At 36.8% G+C, this 21,680-nt stretch overlaps 1 protein-coding gene and 2 pseudogenes across 3 annotated transcripts in view; 1 reads left to right on the top strand and 2 right to left on the bottom strand.

Annotated features, from left to right (window-relative positions):
* LOC129882766 (BRCA1-associated RING domain protein 1-like) overlaps nucleotides 1-12,347 on the bottom strand; it is a 26,046-nt gene extending 13,699 nt beyond the window's left edge. For 2 of the 3 annotated variants that reach the window (XM_055957208.1, XM_055957210.1), the window contains exon 1: nucleotides 12,204-12,347. The gene's annotated coding sequence lies outside the window, so the exon portion shown is untranslated. Of the gene's footprint in view, nucleotides 1-10,596; nucleotides 10,683-12,203 lie in introns of all 3 variants that reach the window. The other variant, XM_055957209.1, reaches the window with a different exon arrangement.
* On the bottom strand, nucleotides 4,845-5,419 carry LOC129882767 (uncharacterized; annotated as a pseudogene).
* On the top strand, nucleotides 6,308-21,680 carry LOC129883635 (histone H4-like; annotated as a pseudogene).

The raw sequence follows: 21,680 nt of genomic DNA, 5'->3' as shown, positions 1-21,680 counted from the left end.
GTTCCATCGTTCAGGCAGCAATCACTAATATGGGGTCCTATTAAACTGTTTCTTTGTTTGAAAATCGATGGTTTGTTACCTTTATTGATTGTTGCACTAAGATGACTTGGGTGTATCTGGTAAAGGCCAAACGTGAGGTTTTCTCTTGCTTTCAGTCATTATATAAGATGATTTGTACTCAATTGAGGCTAAGATAAAATCTCCAACTGACAATGGCACAGAATATATGGATAAAAAGTTTGGTGCCTATCTGGAGTTCGATGGGATAATCCATCAAACTAATTGCCCCTATACTAGTGCACGAAATGGGATTGTTGCAAAAGAAAAATAAGTATTTGTTAGAAGTGGCAAGATCTCATATGTTTACAATGAATCTACACAAAACCCACTGGAGATGCCATTCTAGTTGTTACCTATCTTATCAATAAACTAAATGAGCTAGCTGATATGGATCTGATTCAGAATGATATAGTGCTGACAGAGGAAGAGATGATGAGTAGAGCAACAGTTCTAGTCGAGCTAGAAGAGTTAGCAAAGAATGAAGAGTCCAGGTGAAGTCCAGAATGTTATGGCTAAAGCAAGGAGATAATAATACCAAGTTCTTTCAAAGAGTGGCAACAGCAAATAGGAGGTACAACACCATCGACAGACTGATTATTAGCGGGAGGAGACTAAAGATCCGAAAGAAATCAAAGAGCATATAACAGAATTCTACAAGAAGCTCTACACTGAATTAGAAAGTTGGAGGCCACCATTTGAGATGATGAATTGCCCAAGAATAAGCCAGGGGGAGCAGGAATGGATGCAAAGACCATTCCCAGAAGAGGAAGAGGTACACATTCTCAAATTGTGTGATGGGGACAAAGCAGTGTTGTCAAAGGCGCACTTAAGCCCTGAAGCGAGGCTCAAAACGTGTTTAGTGTTTCGCCTCGCTTTATGTGCGCTTCAGTGTGATCATCAAGGATCTAAGGCAAACTTTTCCTTGCCAATGAGCCTCTTTTGAAGAAGTGACACTAAACAATTGATATTTCACTTTATCATACCTTTTTTTCAATTTCTTTAGTCATATATTTGTCATTCATGTTTATAATTATTGGTCTTGGACTAAACATATATATTTGTATCCTTTTCTCCCTTTGCACCTTTTTTCACTAAAGCCCACACTTTTATTTGCGCTCTGCGCTTAAAGCCCCAATGGACATTAGAGCTTTTTTGCGCTTTTCGCCTTTGATAACACTTGAACAAAGCTCCTGGCCCAGATGGTTTTACTATGTGTTTTTTTCACGGAGTGCTGGGAGATCATAAAGGGTGATGTGATGCCAACAATTCACAATTTCCATCAGAATGAAGTGTTTGAAAGATCCTTGAATGCCACTTTTGTGGCATTAATTCCTAAGAAGTTTGGAGCAGAGGAACTCAAGGATTTTAGGCCAATAAGTTTGATTGGTGGAATGTACAAAATCATCACTAAGTTGATCACTGAGAGAATGAAAACAGCTATGGGGAGAATGATTAATGAGTACCAAATGGCTTTTTTGAAAGACAGACAGATAATGGATGCTTCTTTATTGGCTAATGAGTTGGTGGAGTCCGGGTAAAACGAAAGATACCAGGAATCCTATGCAAATTGGATATAGAGAAGGCGTACAACCATGTCAACTGGAACTACCTCTTTAAAGTTCTGAGTGACATAGGTTTTGGGAGGAAATGGGTGAATTGGATCAAATTTTTTGTGCCAACAGTGAAGTTTTCAATCATTATAAATGGGAGTCCGGAGGGTTTTTTCCAATCACAAAGGGGATTGAGACAAGGAGATCCCATGTCTCCTTTCTTATTCCTCCTAGCAATGGAGGGACTCAACTACATGATTAGAAAGGCTAATGAATTGGGTTGGATAAGAGGTTTTGGTGCATATACAAACAGGGCCAATAACATGGAGGTCACACACCTATATACAGATGATTCTCCAGTGTTCTGTGGTGCAGAAGTGTCACAAATTAAACATTTGAGGGCAATACTAACCATTTTTGAAGGCATATCAGGTTTACATGTGAACTGGCAGAAGAGCTGCTTGTTCCCACAATTAATCAAGTTAATAACAAGCAAGGCCTTGCTGACAACTTGCACTGTCAAGTGGCTTCTCTTCCCACCAAATACCCCTTGGGAGCCAAGAACAAAGAATTGGAAGTATGGAGTGAAGTCTTGGAGAGAAGTGAAAGGAAGCTAACAAGGTGGAAGAGTCAATATCTATCGCTGGGAGGTAGATTGACTCTCATAAAATCAGTTTTGGATGCCCTTCCAACTTATATGCTAAGTCTTTTTCCACTGCCAAAAAGTATTGGAAAAAAACTCAACAAGCTGAGAAGGGTGTTCCTCTGACAAGGGAATAAAGAGAAGCAAGGATACGACCTGGTTAAATGGGAAGAGGTGATAATGAGCAAAACACAAGGGGGTCTGGGCATTAAGAACTTGAGTATCCAGAATACTAGTATGTTGCAAAAATGGCTGTGGAGATTTTGTTGTGAAGATATGGCATTATGGAGGAGGTTCATTGCTGAGAAATATGGCCTACAGAGCAACTGGATAACGGAAGAGGTGAATGACACTTTTGGGTGCTCTGTATGGAAAACTATCAGGAGAATATGGACTACTTTCAATGCAAAGGTGACTTTCAGAGTGGGGAATGGTTTGAAGACCAGTTTCTGGAATGAGATTTGGTTAGGTGATGTGAAATTGAGGATACTTTTTCCTGATTTGTACATTATCAGCCTACAACAGTATGCCACTATAGTGCAGATTTGGAGCCCTCAAGGTTGGGACCTTATGTTCAGAAGGGCTTTAAATGATTGGGAGGTTGGAAGAGTAGCAGACCTACTACATGCTTTAAACTTGTTTCCAGGCATTGGCAAAGAGCCCGACAAACAAGTCTGGAAATTGCATAGCAGAGGAACTTTTACAGTGAAGTCCTGTTACTGGGAGAGGAATACCAATCACCTTTTGACAACAGTTTGGCCCTGGAAATTAATCTGGAAGATTAAGATCCCTTTAAAAGTTGCATGTTTCTCTTAGTTGGTAATTAGAAGAGCTTGTCTAACCCATGAAATGCTACAAAGAAGAGGTATACAGATTTGTTCAAGGTGTTATATGTGCGGACAAGAGGCTGAAATAAATGGCCATTTATTTCTGCATTGCAAGATAGCTACAGATCTGTGTAACATGTTCGTTTGTATACTCGGGATGAATTGGACAATGCCCAAAACCACTTTCGAGGTCGTAACACACTGGCAAGGAATTGGAAAGAGAGGATCAAAGGAAGATTGGTGGAAAAATATCCCTGCGTGCATCTGGTGGGACACTATGGAAAGAAAGGAATGAGAGATGTTATGAAGGAAAGGTTAGCAGCTCACAGAAGATCAAGATGAGATGTCTTAGTCTTATGTATTTTTGGTGTAAGCAAGATTTAGTGGGGGAAGTAGATAGCTTAGTGGAGTTTATAGGCCAATTGTAAATTTTTGAAAGTTTGTTTTTGGATTTTGAGTATGATGGCACCCCCTGGGAGTTTGTAAATCCCTTCTCATCAGTTTCTTGATGAGTTCTTTTGCGTGAATACAAAGTTACCTATTTCAAAAATAAAATGCCATTTAAACCCTCAATTTTTCAGAGTACCCTAGGCTTTAAAAGGTGAGAATAAATATATTGTTCCTCCAAAGATGTTTGGGTGTGTTTGCTTTGATCACACTAGGAATTCTGGGAAACTTGATCCTAGAGCCCTTAAGTGTGTCTTTATATTTTCCTATACATAAAGGTACAAATGCTATCATTCCTCCTCCGGGCGATCCAATGTCAGCATGGACATTACCTTCTGAGAGTTTGAGCCCTATTTCGCCATTACACCAGCACCTCTTCAAATGGAGCGCAATAAGAAGGAAGAGATGGTTCTCCCTAGTTCCGCGGTTGAAACCTCTACCACAAGGGAAAGTGAAGTTGGAGAAAATATTCATATGGAGATTGCTGGGCGCTTAGATAGACTTGATTTGACAACTTACTCAAGGAGAAATAAAGCAGAAGAAGTCATTATACAATATCTCGAAGCTGAATTCTCTTCTAGAGGTGAGTTATCTACATTTTCTAATGAGTTAGAATTGCCTATTGCTCATAGAAAAGGAGTAAGCTTGTACCAAACATCATTTATCTAATTTTGTCTCCTAAAATTTCCCGTCTCCCTCAATGAAGCCTTTGCTTTGTCTATTTCCTATAATTTTTTATTTCTCTCCCTAAAGCCATTGCATTGTCTATTTCTTCTATGTTTATTCCCTACAATTGGTGGTAAGCTTTTGCAAATCATAAATAGAAGCAATCTATGATTTAAAAACTTAAGGCCTTGTCAAGAAATGAGGCATGGGAACTTTTCAGGTCACCACCAGACAAGAAGTTGGTTGGCTACAAATGGGACTTCACTGTGAACCATAAAGCTGATGGTTCGATTGAAATATTCAAAGAAAAAATAGTGGCTAAGCGATTCACTCAGACTTACGGAGTGGATTATCAAGAGACATTTGCTTCTGTTGCTAAAATGAACATTATTAGAATTGTTTTATCTTGTGCAGCTAATCTTGATTGGGACTTACAACAGTTTGATGTGAAGAATGTATTTCTTCATGAAAACTTAGAAGAAGAGGTGTATATGGAGATCCCTCCTGGATTTGATATTGAACAAAGTCAAGGAATGGAGACTGAAGAAAACCTAGTAGATTTTGCAAAGCAATTATCTCCTTTGGCTACTAACAAAGCAATGTTGATCACACTCTATTCAGAAGACATCAAAAGGGTGAACTTACTCTTCTCTGGAAGAGGTAAACAAGTTCATTCCAACTCAAATTTTCCCAACTCTTCTGGTTGCACTTCTCATCTCTGAAAACCCCACAGATTTGTCCATGCTCGCAAATGAGGCTTTTTGTTCTACTTACTAGTTGTGCTTCTCAAGAAGTATCTTGGAGTTTCTCTCCTCTATGTAATTGGCGTAGAAGCAACTGATTTCCTCGTGCTTTGGCACATCTTAGGCTCGCCTCTTTTCCTGAAAGATTCAACTCTAACTCCCAAATCATACATCATACACCAGTTTTTTCTCATCCCAGTGTCGCCACCCTTCTTCCTCTTCAATCTCTCATTCCTTCTAGCAGAGTACTCCTCATAAAACCTGCCCCTTTTGAATAAAGGATTTCAATGGTACAGTACTCTGGACGAGGTTCCCAATCTTCTACGTTGCTGCTAGCCTTCTTAGGCAACTGAAATTTTGTCAAAGAACCTCATGGAGTTTGAATGGCGTTTGGAGTATATTGAAGAACACGGCAATTCCGAAGGCCAACAGAGGATCTTGCAAGTAGGAGTTACAGTTTGATCTCATCATCATCTTGGACATGATTACCAAATCAAAGCTCAAAATTCCTGAGAGGATTCTTTATTTCTCAAAGGAAGTATATTCTAGACTTCTTGAAAGAAACTGCTATCACAGGTTGCAAACCAGCAGAATCACCCATTAAAAGCAATCAGAAAATTACAAAGCAGAGTTGGAGAGTTAGTTGATGAGGGGAGACATCAAAGGCTGGTTAGAAAACTTATTTATCTCTCACACTGGACCAACATAACCTATTCAGTCAGCCAGGTGAGTAAGCTCATGCATTAGGCTCAAGTGTTCATGTCCTCGAGGTTAAACTTTGCTAATCAGAATTCTATAACCTTAGTCTCAAACTCTCATCTAAACGTATGTTACTAGCATATATCCTTATGAAAAGTAGCCGACTGTACTTCACAATGCAAGCAAGCTAAGCGTCAGCAGTGCCAATTGCAAATTCTGCCTAATAGGCCAACTTAGTTTCTTGCAGGTCAATCCAAATAAATGACTGAAATTCAAGATTTGATCAAACATTCCGTATGACTGGCAAATATTTTTCTTTTTAACTGGCAAACATTGAGTCGCCAGCTTCCAGCAAAGTCACCCCACTATTTATACTTTTAGGTTCTTTTTTCTATTTCCAAGAGGGTTTGGATTTTAAAATACTTGACTTGATTTTGAACAGTAATAGTGTCAATAAGAGAAGATGCCACACATAACTATTGTCAACTTGCGTGGATTTCGTTTGTTGATATGAAAATAAGGGCAAATAACCAAGGTAACAAACAACAAAGGCTATTTTGCTGTGGACTTTTAACGAGGGGCACAGCTGAGAAATTCCGGTCTTCCTCATCACCTCCCTCACACTCTTCGAGATCACGAAGCTTCCAATTTCAAAGAAATCAAAGGTTGAAAATGTCGGGTTGTGGAAAGGGTCAAAAAGGATTGGAAAATTGATGCGATCCAAGTCGCCTCTAATCCATTTACAAGGAACCAAGCGCGAGAGTTAAGAGTTCTTCAAAGCATGTTTGTGAAGATGGATGTGTTGGACGTCTTTGAGCACATCTTGAGACCACACAAAGGGTTCCACAACATGATGGTTGGATTAGAGGTTGAAGAGAAGACAAGTAATTCACTACCTAGGAGCAATGACCGTCAACTTGGGCGTCAAGGGGGTGACAGCCCCTCAACATGGGTGTCAGTTGGGAGGCTTGTGGCAGCACAATGCCTCAAAATGACAGAGGCAGTGACGCTTAGTCAAGAGGGTGACGACCCGTCAGCATGGGCGTTGCTTGGATGGCTTGTGCCAGCATACTGCCTCAAAGTGAGGGAAGCAAAGACGCCTCATCAAGTGAGTGACGACCCGTCATTTGAGCATCGGCCAGAATTGGCCTTGGGCGTCACTTGAGCTCGGCCAGATTTGGCCATTTTCATAAAGTCTTTGGGGTCACTTTTGGGCCATTTGTGTAATAACTAGCTAATATTATAAATAGCTAGCTTTGTTTTCATTCTTGGGTAGATTATTATAAATATTGATGAATAATACTCCTTTTGTGAGTTTAAGAGCTTGGTTAAGCTTTGGTTATCTTTGCTTAGAAACGTTGATTGCGAGGTGAATCCAACTCCCTCGAGGTCATCGTAAGAGTTAGATGTTTCTTAGGATTAATATGATTGAGGTTTTGGGTTTAATACACCTTTAGTTGCTTTTGATTTCCTATTTTGTGTCTATCTATCTTTACTTTCTCGTTTTTCAATTCCATATATAGTTCTTGTTTTCCTAGGTCGAATCATATAAGAAAAGGAGGAGCAAACGACATCACACGGTCCTTCGTGGTAACATACCGAGTATCAGAAGTCATCCACTAGAAGTTTGGCTAATAGAGGAAGAGTGAAGCATTTGAATGGGCTTATCTACAAGGAGACTTGTGGGGTGCTAAAGATCTTTTTGAAGAATGTGATTAGTTATGTTGTTACCTATACTAAGCATGCTCATCAGAAGATGGTGACTGCTATGGATGTTGAGTACGTGCTCAAAAGATAGAGTAGAACTTTGTATGGTGTTGGGGTTGAAGGGAGATTTGATTCTAACTTTTGTTTTCTCTGCTTAAGTCTTGTTCAGTGTTATCAAAGGCAAAAAGCGCAAAAAGGCTCTAAGGTCCGTTGGAGCTTTAAGCTCAAAACGCAAATAAAGCATGGGCTTTAATGAAAAAAGGCGCAAAGGGAGAAAAAAATACAAATATATATGTTTAGTCCAAGACTAATAATTATAAACTTGAATGACAAATATATGACCAAAAAAATTGAAAACAAATTATGATAAAGTGAAATATCAATTGTTTAGTGTCAATTCTTAAGAAGAGGCTCATTGGCAAGGAAAAGTTTGTCTTAGAACCTTGATGACGACATTGAAGCGCACATAAAGCGAGGCAAAGCGCTCAACACGTTTTGAGCCTCGCTTCAGGGCTTAAGCGAACTTAAAGCGCGCCTTTGATTACACTGGTCTTGTTGTCAAGAATAGAACAAGAGAGATTACAATGGTTAATAACTGATATGGGTTTTTGTTGGGGTCTTATTTTGGTGTAACTGCAACGGTGATAGAGTTCTCTTATAGTAGACGTAGTAAAAGATGGAATGTGGTGGAAGCTTATTTGGAACATTCGAAGTTTCACTGTTTTTAATATGATTTGACTGGATGATTCAGTTTCACATTAAAAAAAGTTGGACAATTTCTTACTGTGATCTTTTTTTTCACAATAACTATGCTGTCTGGGCCAACTTGCACACACCTCAACTAATTCTACGAGATATCTGTCACCTTGCGCCATCAACAGGTACCAAGTAACTATGTCCACCAAGGCTAGGATAGATGGGAAGAAATCACTTAGTGTTTTTGGTCTCCACTAGGATTTGAAAGTGAGACTTCATGGTTCTCAACTGACCTCATTGCCATTAAGTCACACCCTTGAGTTAGTGTGACCTTTAAATCTTCCATAAAAGTTGCACTAGAACTCTTTCCAAAGCTGTCTTGGTAAAAATGATCGAGGACACTCAATAGATCTTCTAAGACAGTCAAAGACTTTGTCATTGTAGAATTATATGGTCTGAAGCTTTTGCTTCACAATTTCTTATGATCTTAACCTCTTCCATAGAGAAGGGTCTTTGCACCACTCTTTTTTTAGGAATAACCGTGGTGTCCGGGCCCAGCTTGCATGCACCTCGACTAACCACACAATACCTGCTACGTCCCACCAATATATGTTCTGGGTAACTATATCTATCAAGGCTTGAACAGATGGAAAGATGTCACCTAGTGTTTTTGCCTCCGTTGGCATTCGAACCTGAGACCTCAGAGTTGTCATCTCACTTCATTGACCACTAGGTCACACCCTTGGGTGCAAGCCACTCTTCTTTTACAGTTACAACTTGGATCTTTCTTTTACAATTATAACTTGAAGGTCACTCTTACTTAGAGCAACTCTTCAAACTTCAATTCCCTAAAAAAATACATATGAAATCACGAAATCTTTTCTTTATATCCTCATAATCCTCAATTAATATCCCATTATCAATAACATGTCAGTGTAGTTACATAGTTATTATTTGAGGCTCTTCATTATTTAAATAACTTCAAAAAAAATCTCAAAGCTTCAGTTTTCCTAAAAAAATCTTATAATATCTTAGAATCATTTTTATATCCTAACAATGATCAATCAATCGCCCATTCACTACTAGTCAATGTCGTTATACCTTTATTTGCATTGGCCATTTTCTAAGATTTTGTATTTGTATCCTCCTCCAACAATAAGTATCTTGATTCTGTCTTCGTGATATTTGTTTAGTCTTGGACCAACTGTTATTCAAAACTAATGAGGCCCTCCTCAAATCTAACTCACTTTTTGAAAAATTCCTAGAATTCTTGTCATTTCCAAATACTTAATTTCATCTAGGATTTGTCTTTTTTGACTCTTCTAGTGTTCCACTCCTTTAAATACTCTTAGTAACTTGAGTTTTTCTGCTAATATAGTCTATTTTGCCAATTACAATGGAAGAGTCCACTGTCGCTTTGCCTTAACCACTTAACCATTTGCAGTGATCCAGATATTTTCAAATTGGAGCAACAGCTTCCCTTTCCCAGCTTATGATTATAATCTAAGAAGAGCCATAACGTTTTCAGATGAGTTCGGCCAAGCCCAAACTAAGAGATGAAAAAGGAAAATATGTTTAGTAAGGGTGGGCTTCCTAAAATCTCATAGAGAAAATATCCATAATCTTATCAGATAAATATGAAGCTAAGACAAACCTAAACTCTGACCCCAACACATGTTTTCCTGATCTACAGGATCAGCAAGTAGAAGCTAAGTGTTTAGACCTGATACTTCCTCGAAACAAAGTTGGAAACTTTTCACTTGAACATCTTGCCTCTGGGAGTAACCAACAAGAACTCCACCGATAGAGGAGGCAGTGGCTAAAGTGAGATGGAGATTCAAGCATAATTGTCTCGTTAAATAGTGCAGCAGAGAAACAACTAACAACGAGTCGTACCACAATAGATGAAGCTACACAGCTAATGGGAAGGTCAATTAAATAGATTGACAACCTCACCTATATTGTGATAGTGGAATAACTTCCACCTTAGCATAAATAGGAGGAGCAGGAGCAGGAGCAGCAATAGCAGAAGAAGGAGGAGGAGGAGGAGAAGGAAAAGGAGAAGGGGGAGGAGGAGGAGGAGGAGGAGGAGCAGAAGGAAGAGGAGGAGGAGGAGGAGGAGGAGAAGCAGGAGCAGGAGGAGGAGCAGGAGGAGAAGCAGAAGGAGAAGGAGAAGGAGAAGAAGAAGGAGGGGAGGAGAAGAAGAAGGAGGAGGAGGAGAAGGAGAAGAAGAAGGAGGAGCAGAAGTAGAAAAAGAAGGAGAACAAGGAGAAGAAGGAGAAGGAGGAGAGGGAGAAGAAGGATTAAGCCATAACTTGTTGGTAAATAAATGGAAAATAGAGGATTTTATTCTATCTCCACTACCAAAGAGCAAGTTCATGAAGAAGTGAGTATGAAGGAGAGATTGATCTTCTAGCTAAAAGTGCATCCAAGTAATGTTTCGAACAATAATCACCAAGAACATAAATAAATGGAAAATGTAAGAGAAATATGGAAAGTTCATTGGTAAAAAAGAAAAAAGGACAAAGTGAATCTTATGAGGATAAATGTCACTGTACCTATCCGAAGAGGACTGAATCAAACACATAAGCCATCCATTAAATGGGCAACAACAAGCATGGATGAAGTTCAAGCAACTCACAACCTAAAATATACAGCAATAAACTTTTAAAGGTACTCTTTTTTTACTGTCCTGATGCTACAATTATCTATATAACTGTAAACACTAAGAAACCGTTGGAAGTTACTGGTACAGTTAATTGTATGGCATTGTGAAGTTTCCTCAGTTATGAGACCATAGTGCTACTCAGAGAAGCTGCTTAGTCCATCTTTCTATTTACTTTCTCTAAAATCTTACTATTTTTGTTTTGCTTACATCAATGTTACTGGGTATGTTGTTGTTGTTACATCAACGTTACTCATGTTAATCTTCTTCCCTTGTCAACATACAAATTCTAGTAACTTCTCACACGGATTTTGTTTTTCCTTATTGTTTTGTCTTTTCAGTTTTAAAAGAGAAACACACAGGAAAAGCTTCTGAAACATGTAATAATTGTTGCCTGTAAAGACTAAAGAGGAATAAGGAATAGAAAAACTAAGAAGCATTGTTAAACAGAGTGTTATTAAGCTAGCAATTTCTAGCAGTATGCAGTCATGGATAGAAGAGGGGGCAGAAGACACTAAAAAAAGGTACAACAACAAATGATGAAAGAAAAGCTTATTTGCTTTTTTTCTTGGTAATGGACAGAAAAGTACCAATTTAAGTGCACTTAACATACGAGCTCGAGCAATATGAGCATTATGTGATCCAATAGGAAAAATTACAAACAAGTGAAGTGCACCACCCTTCTCTGCTAGTTTATCTTATGTGCGAAGATGGTTTTCACAAAATAAACATACATTTATAAGTTATAAAAGGAATCTCAGTATTATGCCTTCCAATCAATAACCCTCCTTTCCAGGAAAGGAGAGAAAGTTCCTTCATTGGATTTATTTTTTATTTTTTGATGACCCTAATGTTCGAGCCAGCTTTTGCACACCTCGACTAATTCCACGGGATACTGGTCACCTCCCATCAGCAACGGCTACCAGATAACTCCGAAGGCTAAGACGGATGGAGAAGAATTACCTAGTGTTTTTTTGTCTCCATTGAGATTTGAACCTGAGACCTCGTGACTCTCAACCACCTCATTGACCACTTCACCTTCATTGAATTTTTTGAACTCCCTATTCAGTAATATTCTTATGATCATACAACGATGATGCAAAATCAATTTATTCCGATGCTACTTTACTTTTAAAAATAACTTTCTTTTTCCTTAACTGTCTCGTACAATTGACAGCTAAACAGAGATTATTAGTCCATTCATTGAACCGAAATCCCCTTCCACGCAAACTATGATGCTATATTTTCCCATCTAAGCACCTAACTTGCACTTTCCACAAAAAGTAATTTGCACTGTGTGTCGTTTTAAATCAACTGGAGTAACATTACATCACTTATATGCACGAAACTGTAAGCACATCGTTCCGCAGACAATGCAACAACAACTGGAAAACCATTGCAGTTACATTACTGTTCAAGGAGTAACATAAATAACAACAAAATTAAAAAATTAAAAAAGAGAGGGAGAGAGAGAGAGAGAGAAAAGATTCAGATGATTACCTGAGATTGTGGCTTAATCGAAAAAATTGAAGAGACGAAGAGAGGGAAAATTATGAATTATCTTCCCTTTTCTTTCAGTAAATTATTACTTATACCCAACAATAGTTCTTGCGGTGCCCTTAACCTTTAACTTGTTTGCTCTCTCTTTTTACCTTTCTTAAATGTTTTAATTGCTTCATGCCACTAATAAAAAGAGTTTCTTAATTGGTCTTGGGTTTGAAATTTGGCATAATATGTAAATATAATCTTTAAGTTGGTTTTACCTGACAATTATGACTTTTAATTTTATTAGTGCACAGATAAACACTTTAATCATCCAAAACTCAAATAAATAGATATATTTGTCATATATGACATCCTACATGACAATTTTGTATCCTACGTGACATCCTATGTGTGTTGTATCACGTAGGACAAGTGTGTCTATTTATTCAAATTTATAAAAGTTTAAATGTTTACTTGTGCACACTTAAAGTTGGAGATCATAGATATAAAATGAAGTCAAGTTAAATGGCATATTTATATATTATGCCTTGGAGTTTTGCTCTATTTTTATAGCTTGTTAAAAGCGTGCATATTATGTTAATTAATATAGATAAACACCTATCTTCTTCTATTTCCTAATCTCATTTCTAATTTTGTTGTTGCTTTTATTGTGCCATCGGCTCTTATCATGCTTGATTACCTATGAAATGGTTATATTATTCATAATCCTTAAAGAGTCTCTTAGTCGTACGACATGTAATCTTCTCAAACTGATATTCCACAACAAGAACTATTGCAAGTCTTTTATTTAATTCATTTTATTCTTTTTCTTTTACTTTTTTTCAATGATATTTTTATATTTTCAACTAGTGCCTCAAAATCTCATTTTTATTTAATATAGTGTTCATTTGATCGATGAATTGCATGAAAATTTTATCGATAGAGATTGAAGTTTGGGTCACACGCTATCCAAAATTCTACACAAAAATAAAGAGGAGTAAAATAGATTAAGTTAATGGCAACAATGAGTAAAATGAAAATTTGAAATCAACTATGTAGAAATAGAGACAAATAGCATAAAGATATTGTTTAGTTCTTGATAGGGAAAAGGCATAAACAACCACCCCCCCTCTCCCCCAAAAAAAAAATTGTACTGAAAAATCAATTACACACTTTAGTTATTGGGGCGATCTATTACACACCTATACAACTCAAAAGTGTATTTATTTACCCTTTCCTACACCAACCCCAGATATTATGTAGAGAGTGAGAACCACTCGCCCTCCAGTAATGCCACGTATTAAATCATGAACTCCCAATGTCACGTGTTATCATTAATAAAAGCACCAACTCCCTCATCTTTCCCAAATTCACTCACATTGCTTCTTCTTACTCTAATCCAAAATTCCAAATCTTTCTACTTCCTCTTGCATACATATGAGAGAAAGGAATAAAAAGTTACATTTGATTCTCCTTAAAAAGAACTGAGCTTGAATTTCAATTTGGGGATTCAAATTTAAGCTTTGATGAACAATTAGATTCTTCAATTTTCGAATGAAAATTTGGGTAAGGTGGATGGGCTATAACATTAATTTCCAAGAAATTACCATTGGAGGACCATTTTAATAAAGAGTTCATCTCTGCACAAAAAGGCAAGAAACTAGGTGAACACCAAAAAGGCTATTGCGGCAGATGAGGACGACTGAGCAGTGACAGTTGTGGAAAAGTTCGTGAAGGAATGGGAGACATGGACAATAAATCTTAGAATTTAGAGGTTGAGTTTTTCTTAGGTTATCAAATTTGGGAATTTAGAGATTGGTATTTTTCTTGGAATTTAGAGGTTGAAATTTTTCTTGGGTTATCAGATTTGGGAATTTAGAGGTTGGGTTTAGATGTAAAAAAAGGGACCATTTTAATTAAAAAAAATAATTAAAAAATTGAGTTTGTAAAGGTACTGACGCGCTGAAAAATTATGACTGAAACGCGCTTGAGATTGGGTGTAGGAAGGGGTAAATAAATACACTTTTGAATAGTATAGGTGTGTAATAGGTGGCCCAAGTAGTTGAAGAGTGTAACTGACTTTTCGATACAACTTCAATAGGTGGCCCAAGCCTTGGAGTAACTGGTAAAGTTGCTGCCATGTGACCAGGAAGTCACGGGTTCAAGCCTTGGAAACAGCCTCTGGCAGAAATGCAAGGTAAGGCTGCGTACAACAGACCCTTGTGGCCGGGCCCTTCCCCGGACCCTGCGCATAGCGGGAGCTTAAGTGCACCGGGCTGCCCTTTTTCCTTCTTGATAACAACACCAACATTGATGAATATATAACATGTGTATAGAATAGAATTTTATATTAATGAAACATCGTCTCGATTACTCCCATGAATATTATGTATCCATTATGTTGCTTATTTGTGATTACTAATTAAGAAACCAATCAATTGAAAAGATATTAATGATTTAAAAAGAGGCAAGACAATGAATGAATGACTATATGACTTAAGCAATAAATTTCATAACAAATATTTAAGGTAATTATTTGACAGAGTTGTAATTACTCTTTACGCATGTTCTTACACTTGCATATAACCCTCTTCTACAATATGAACACTCTTTCGATAATGTCCGACTATTGTAATCTCACTAATTAATTACAACTTTTCTAATTGTATATTATATATAATGGTGATATTAAATGCTTAAGATATGAAAGATTGTTGAAATAGATATTTTCGAAACTATACTCGTGATCAACTACTAAACCAATCTTGCCTATCATGATTATTCTCACATGAAAATAAAAATTAGAAATTGGAACATATCTCTTTCGATTAGAAGTATGAAATGTCACAATAGTAAAATCAATCAATAACAAATATTGATGTATTTTATGGTGTCCCTATGTGTACTGAAGAACCAGGTTCTTCAGCAACTAAATAAAAAGTAGGTGCAATATTTAAATCAATCACCACAAAAAAAATTATGTGAAAAAACTCCACTCCCCTCCCCCCGCTCTCTCTCAAATCATCAGTAAGTTTTGAGTTTCTAATGTTTTAAAAAGCTAATCACTATAACATCTAAGATGCTAGTCACTATAGCATCTTACTCCTTCTCTATAACACGCACCAATTATAGGCCTAGACTCTACATCAACAAATCTACCCAGTTGTTGGATTCCTTACAACACAAATTAGCACCTAATACAAATCAACTAAAAACGTCAAAGGTTACAAACACTCAATAAATCAACTGGACAATTAGAACTGTTAATAGATATTTCCTAATAGGAATAAGTTATATGCAATGTTGTCAACGGACTCTCTCACATAAAATATAACGACCTGTCCTGTTGTTATGGTTGTTTAAGACTATGGTATCCTTGCATTGGACCCCACAGGTTGTGAATTGATTAAAAATCAAAATATGAACAAAGAGGAGAAAATCTGTTAGGCTTCGGTATAGTGGAGAGTGGGCCGCTATAGCGAAGGTCGACACTTTTTATTTCATGTTTTAAGTGAGTTTTCTGTCTATCCTTGGTCATAACTTAAAATATTCCATCAAAGAACTCCAAGGGCAACTTTTTCAAGACATAGGGCTTTTTTCTCTTAATATAAGTGATTTCAATCCATCTTTTTCCTTTGTATTTCATTTTCTTTATAGAATCGAAGGGTGAGTTCTTCGTGGAACTTTGTGAGTTGAACCCTAGATTAATTATTATGAGGTAGAATGTAAAGTTAGAATAATTATGTATGATTTCCATTCTTTTCTGTTAAGTTTGATCTTTTTGCATGAAATTATGAACCTAGGCTTTAATTTCGGTATTGGGGAACCTAGAAACCCTATAAAAATGGGTTCTTGAGCATATGAACTGCTCAAGATAGGTTAATGGGGCTAAAACTCTATGAATGTAATTGGATTGATCATGGAAACCTCGGTGTGATAAAATAGCTTGTTAATAATTCGTTAGACCTTCTAGAAAAGTAGAACTTGGTGGGTTTGTGTCACGATCCAAGCGAGGCTCTAGGCACGATACAACGATTAGAATCCTGAGAGACTCTAACCAAGCCTCTTAGCATACATCGCATACATAAGGTAAGTAAGGACACCAATCAAATCATAATACGGAATATAAGTCTCAAAAAATTAAAATCTCAAAATAAGGGGAGTACATTCTCATGACTGTCTAAACATGCATCTACTTCTATTAGATGGGACTTAGGACAAGTTCCTAGCTCACCAATACATGAATAATAAAAGTCATGGAAATATAGAGAAAAGCATAAGTGTTGCATCCTCGAAATACGAGGACTCACCAACAATGAAATATAACTCAATAGTTAGCCACGAGAGGGAGAATGAGCGTGATGATCATCGATCCCTACATTATGATACAATGTAGACAAAAAAATATGTGTTAGTACATGAAAAGTACTAAGTATGTGAAAAATATGCATAATGTAGACATGATAGCACGGTGAGCATAAAACATATGATGCAAGACCAATAATCATTTAAAAGCATGAGATTAAAAATCATAATTCATAACATGTGGTCAATGCATCATTTGAAATCATCATAAGGGCTCATAAGAAGAAAACATAGTTCATTTGTGGGATATAATCTTTAACCGACATTTAAAATCATGCGAGCTATAACATGGAATCTGGTGTTACTCTCACACCAAAAAGAGAGAAGTTACTTGCCAAGGTAGACTCCGTGAGTAACATCCTTAACATTGAGCTTTTGTGGATCCACTAGCTAAGCCAATTAAGGCAACCTATAGGGGATATAGTTTGGGACTAGAGGTTGCTATTAGAGCCCCCTTAGGTTGCTACTTGAGCCTCCTTAGGTTGCTACTTGAGTTTCCTGACCGAGCCCCACCTCAAAGTCTTCTTGGTGCTTAGTCAATATCCCAATGAAATTCATAAATCATAGTCATTAATAATACTAGGAAAGGATATAATAAGTACCAATCCTCATCATAAAATAGTCATAAGAGTAGCTCATTAACATCATGATTCATACAAGTATAAGAAAACCTTTTCTCTTTATGAATCCGTGAGTAGGTGAAAAAATCTTTCACCCTTACATGAATGTGTGAGAAATCCTTTCACAACCATTTATGCTTATTTGAGCATCCTTCAAAACATAATTCATTACTTCCATAGATCATTCATAAATTGTTCATAAATTCTTTGTCAAATCCATGATCAAATTCCATAAATTCGTACTTTGAAAATAACATAATGCATGGGTCCATGAAAACTCAGTTGAAAATATGCTATTATACTTGAAATATGCATAATTAATACATTTACATTAGAATAAATCATAATTAAATGGATCCAATGCAAATTGATTAAAATCCTAGAATCATTGAATTGAAATTGAGGAAAAAGAGAGAAAACCTTTGAGACTCTATGGATGGAAGGGATCCATGGATGAATTCTCAACATACCTTGATTAATCAAAGCCCTAGATGTACTTGAAATTAGGAGACTTGAACTTGACCTTAAAAATCCTTAGCTTGGAAGAAAAGAAAGTTCTTTCGAGAATGTTCTAGAGAGAGGATTTTTCATGGATGATTGGAGAAGGAATAAGGGGAATTCAAAGGATTTGGGTAGTTATAGATTTAGAAATAGGTCCAAACGACATAGCTTAGGGATTAAATGAGTGGAAAAGGATGAAATTATCCTCATTAAATAACTAACGGAGTCCAGTTAGCGAAATCGGTCGAGTTCACTATTATAATCTGTAAGTCACCAATCTCCTGGATTACTCGCCAGCTTGCCTTGAGTTCTGATGGAAAAATCTCTGAACCATTTGGCGAGTTAGTCCTAGCTCGCCGATCTTGTCGATGAGTCATCGAAATGGCTATTCCCTCACCCAAAATCTCCCCATTCCTACCAATTTCTCTGATCTTTTTAGTGAGGTAACTCTGCTCGTCAAGCTTTGTATTTCCTCAAAAAAAATTCTTCTTTCTAAGCATTTTCTCTGAAACTTTTGGCGAGGTCCCTAAACTTGCAGATCCATTTGGCGAGTCGCCAACCCCATGTTCTTCTCGCCAAAAGTCATTTATTCCTTGAGTCAAATTCTCAGAATCATTGGATGAGCTCTTGAGACCTTAGGCGAGTCGTCCAATTTACTCGGTGAGTCGCTGAGTCCATTGGTGAGCATCAGTCTTATTTTTCTAAGTTTTCCTTTTTTAAAATCAAAATATTTTGACTTTTCAACTTTTGGGGCCTCATAGTTTGAATACCCAAGACCTACGTGTGAGTAAATAGGATATTAAAGTGACCTTATACTTTATTTGTATTAGACCTTGAGCATTATGAGGCATTGAAAAAAGGGAATGCTCCGACAATTTAGGTTGTTCACTTTCAATTCATCGGCGGAAGTAGGTTACGATTTACTTGGAGTTAGACTTTACTTAGTTGATAATATGCAATGTGAGTTGTATTACATATTGATTGGTCTTTGATATAGTTGATGTTGTTGATGATTGAATTTAAGTCTTTGATATAGTTAATGTTGTTGATGATTGAATTAAGTGTTATTTGTATAGATATGCATGTAAACTATTGCACTAATTAAGAACTGATATTAGGGAATATGAATGGGCAATTATTCTATACTTTGATAATGCTATGACCGTTGATCTTATGGTTGTTTTATGCTTGTTATGTTACCTTGAGAGGCAATGGGAAAGGTTAACATATTAAAATATGCAAATATAGTGACTATATAACCACTATTTAGATAATGATTAGTCCGAGTTCGACGTGAGCTTATGGATGAGCAATTTTGTATGGGATTGGATACCACGTTGGTATAGTACATGGATACCTAAGATCCCAAGCAGGTCATGACTAAATGAATAAGATTAAGACCATTTAGCATGTATTTACAAATGAGAGTGAGACTTAAGATTTTGAGAGGTGTGCTTCTGTAAGAACCCAGAAATTGAAAAGCTAAGAAAAAGAGGAATCTCAGAAAAATACATCTTTTTGTCACTAAACGAGGTCCTTCATGGACCGTAGAAAAGTCCACGGCCCATGGAAACCACATATGGAACAGACCCCTGTGAAGTTGGCCAAGTGACTCTATACAGATGACCTTTGGAAAGTGGCAAGGGAAGAGGGTTCTATGGACACTCATACGGACAGCCTGTGTAGGGTCCCGTGGAAGTGGACAAGAAAGGGGAAAGTAAAGGTGAGGCTCACGATAGGGTCTACGACTTGTAAAATCCACCATAACCCATAGACCCCATCGTGGAAAGGGGAGCTTCAGTCTTTTCTTAAGGGCGTCTTCACGGGGACTTGTTATGGCCCGTCAACCTTCGTACAACCCATAGACCTCTCCATCTAAGTTTCTCTTCCCACGAACCAACCATCTTTCAATTCTATGAACCTCAAGGTCTGTAGTAAGTCATACAGACTGTAAAGTTGCCCGTGAAGTGTCCCCGTCAGATTTACTACAGTCATACAGACTATAAAGTTGCCCGTGAAGTGTCCCCGTCAGATTTTTAAATTTAGGATATTTGGGTCTTTTTCCATTAATTTAATACCTATACTTGGTCCTTTTTGGAGTATATTCCTAAACTAATAACTATCCAAACCCTCCATTAATCCTCATTCTCTCAATTACTCTCCCAACCAAAATTCTCTCTCTAAAAGAATTCTCTTCAAGGTTTCTTCAAGTTGAATCTAGGGTTCAAGATCCAAGTTCAAGGTTCTTTAAACTCTATTGAATTAGGGATATGATAGATAAGGTAAGTGGAAATTCACCAATGGATCCCTTTCATCCATTGGATCCCAAAAGAACTCAATTCTCCAATTTCAATTTGTCCAATTCATTGAGGGTTTCATGTCAATTCTTCATGGGCCTTTCTCAATTGATTTCAATTAATGTTATTTCAATAGTATGCATGAACTTACTAGGATACATAATTTTAAATTGATTTCACATGGACCTATGTATTATGCCATAATTTTCAATGATGAACTATGAACTTATGATCTTGAACTTTATGAATGATTTACAAATATTTTATGAAAACTATGAATTATGTTTCAAGTATGTTTTCAAGTATGAATGAATAAATTATGAAATTTCTCATACTATGAATGAAATCATGATTTAGATGCTTAGAAAGGTAGGTGTCTATATGAATAAGTTATGAAATCATGAATTAAGTAGTTATTCTTATGATATATTTTATGAATATGGAGTAGGACATGTTTGCCTTTCCTAATGTTAATAATTTACTATTCTGTTAGGATTAACTAAGCACCGAGAGGGCTTTGTGGTGGTGATTTAGTAAGGGAGTCTCTAGTAGCAACCCCTAGTTCCAAACTACGTGCCTCCATAGGTTTGTCTTAATTGGCCTAGCTAGTGGATCTGCATATAGCACATGATGATGATTATGATGCTGAATCTCTCTTGGAAAGTAGCCTCTCTCTTCTCAATATGGGAGTTACATTTGATTCCATGTTATAACTCACATGATTTTAAATGTCGATAAAGCTTAATATCCCACAAATGTATATGTTCTTCTTATAAGATGTCAAATGATGTTTTTATGATACATTGACCTTAGTAAATATTTTCATACTATATTTCATGCCTTTTTCAATATATTTGGTCATGCATCAAATACTCATATTGATTATGTCGTCTTATTCATGTTTATGCATATTTCTCACATACTTAGTACATTTCATGTACTAATGCTTACTTTTGCCTACATTGTCTAATGTAGGGTCCTCTCTCATCCTCCCATACATGGCAAGTTGGTGATCTAGTTGAATTTAATTTTTGGTGAGTCCTTATGTTTCAAAGGCAAACCTGTCATGTTACTTTCCTTATTTTTAGATTTATGATTCTTTCTTTATGTTTGGTGAGCTAGGAGCTTGTCCTACACCCCGTCTAAAGTAGTAGAGGCATGTTTAGACTATATAAGTATGTCTAAGTCTTTGGCTTTATGATATGAATTCTCTTTTATTCGAGATTTTTTATATGGAGACTATCTCCGTATTAAAGTTTATTTCTTATCTTATGCTTTGAATTGTTATGCCATATATGCTAAGAGTCTTGGTTGGAGTCCTTTGGAAGTTTAATCATCGTGTTACTTATAGGTCTTAGCTTAGGTCGTGATAAATTTGGTATCAGAGCATAAGGTTCAAGTGTCCTAGGGTATCTGACATGCTGCGTCAAATAGGGTCTTATTCATAGGTGTGAACAGCATCACATTTATGAATAAGAGGTTGTGAAACGTTTAGGAAACTTCACTTCTTTCATCATTCTTATATCGTGCGATAAAGTTGAAATCCCTAAGTTTTTCTTCTAATGCTTGTTCTTTGCGATTACAGAATCATGCCTCCACGAAGAGCTTACATCCGAAGGAATGTCAATGCCAATGAGAATGAGGAGCAACAGGCTCCCCAAGTTCCCAATGATCCTTTAGTCGATCAAGTCTCTCATGCAGAATTCTAA

The sequence above is a fragment of the Solanum dulcamara genome, chromosome 3 (assembly GCF_947179165.1).
Source record: "Solanum dulcamara chromosome 3, daSolDulc1.2, whole genome shotgun sequence".
Classification (NCBI taxonomy): Eukaryota; Viridiplantae; Streptophyta; class Magnoliopsida; order Solanales; family Solanaceae; genus Solanum; species Solanum dulcamara.
This window is presented reverse-complemented; position numbering and strand designations above follow the sequence as displayed.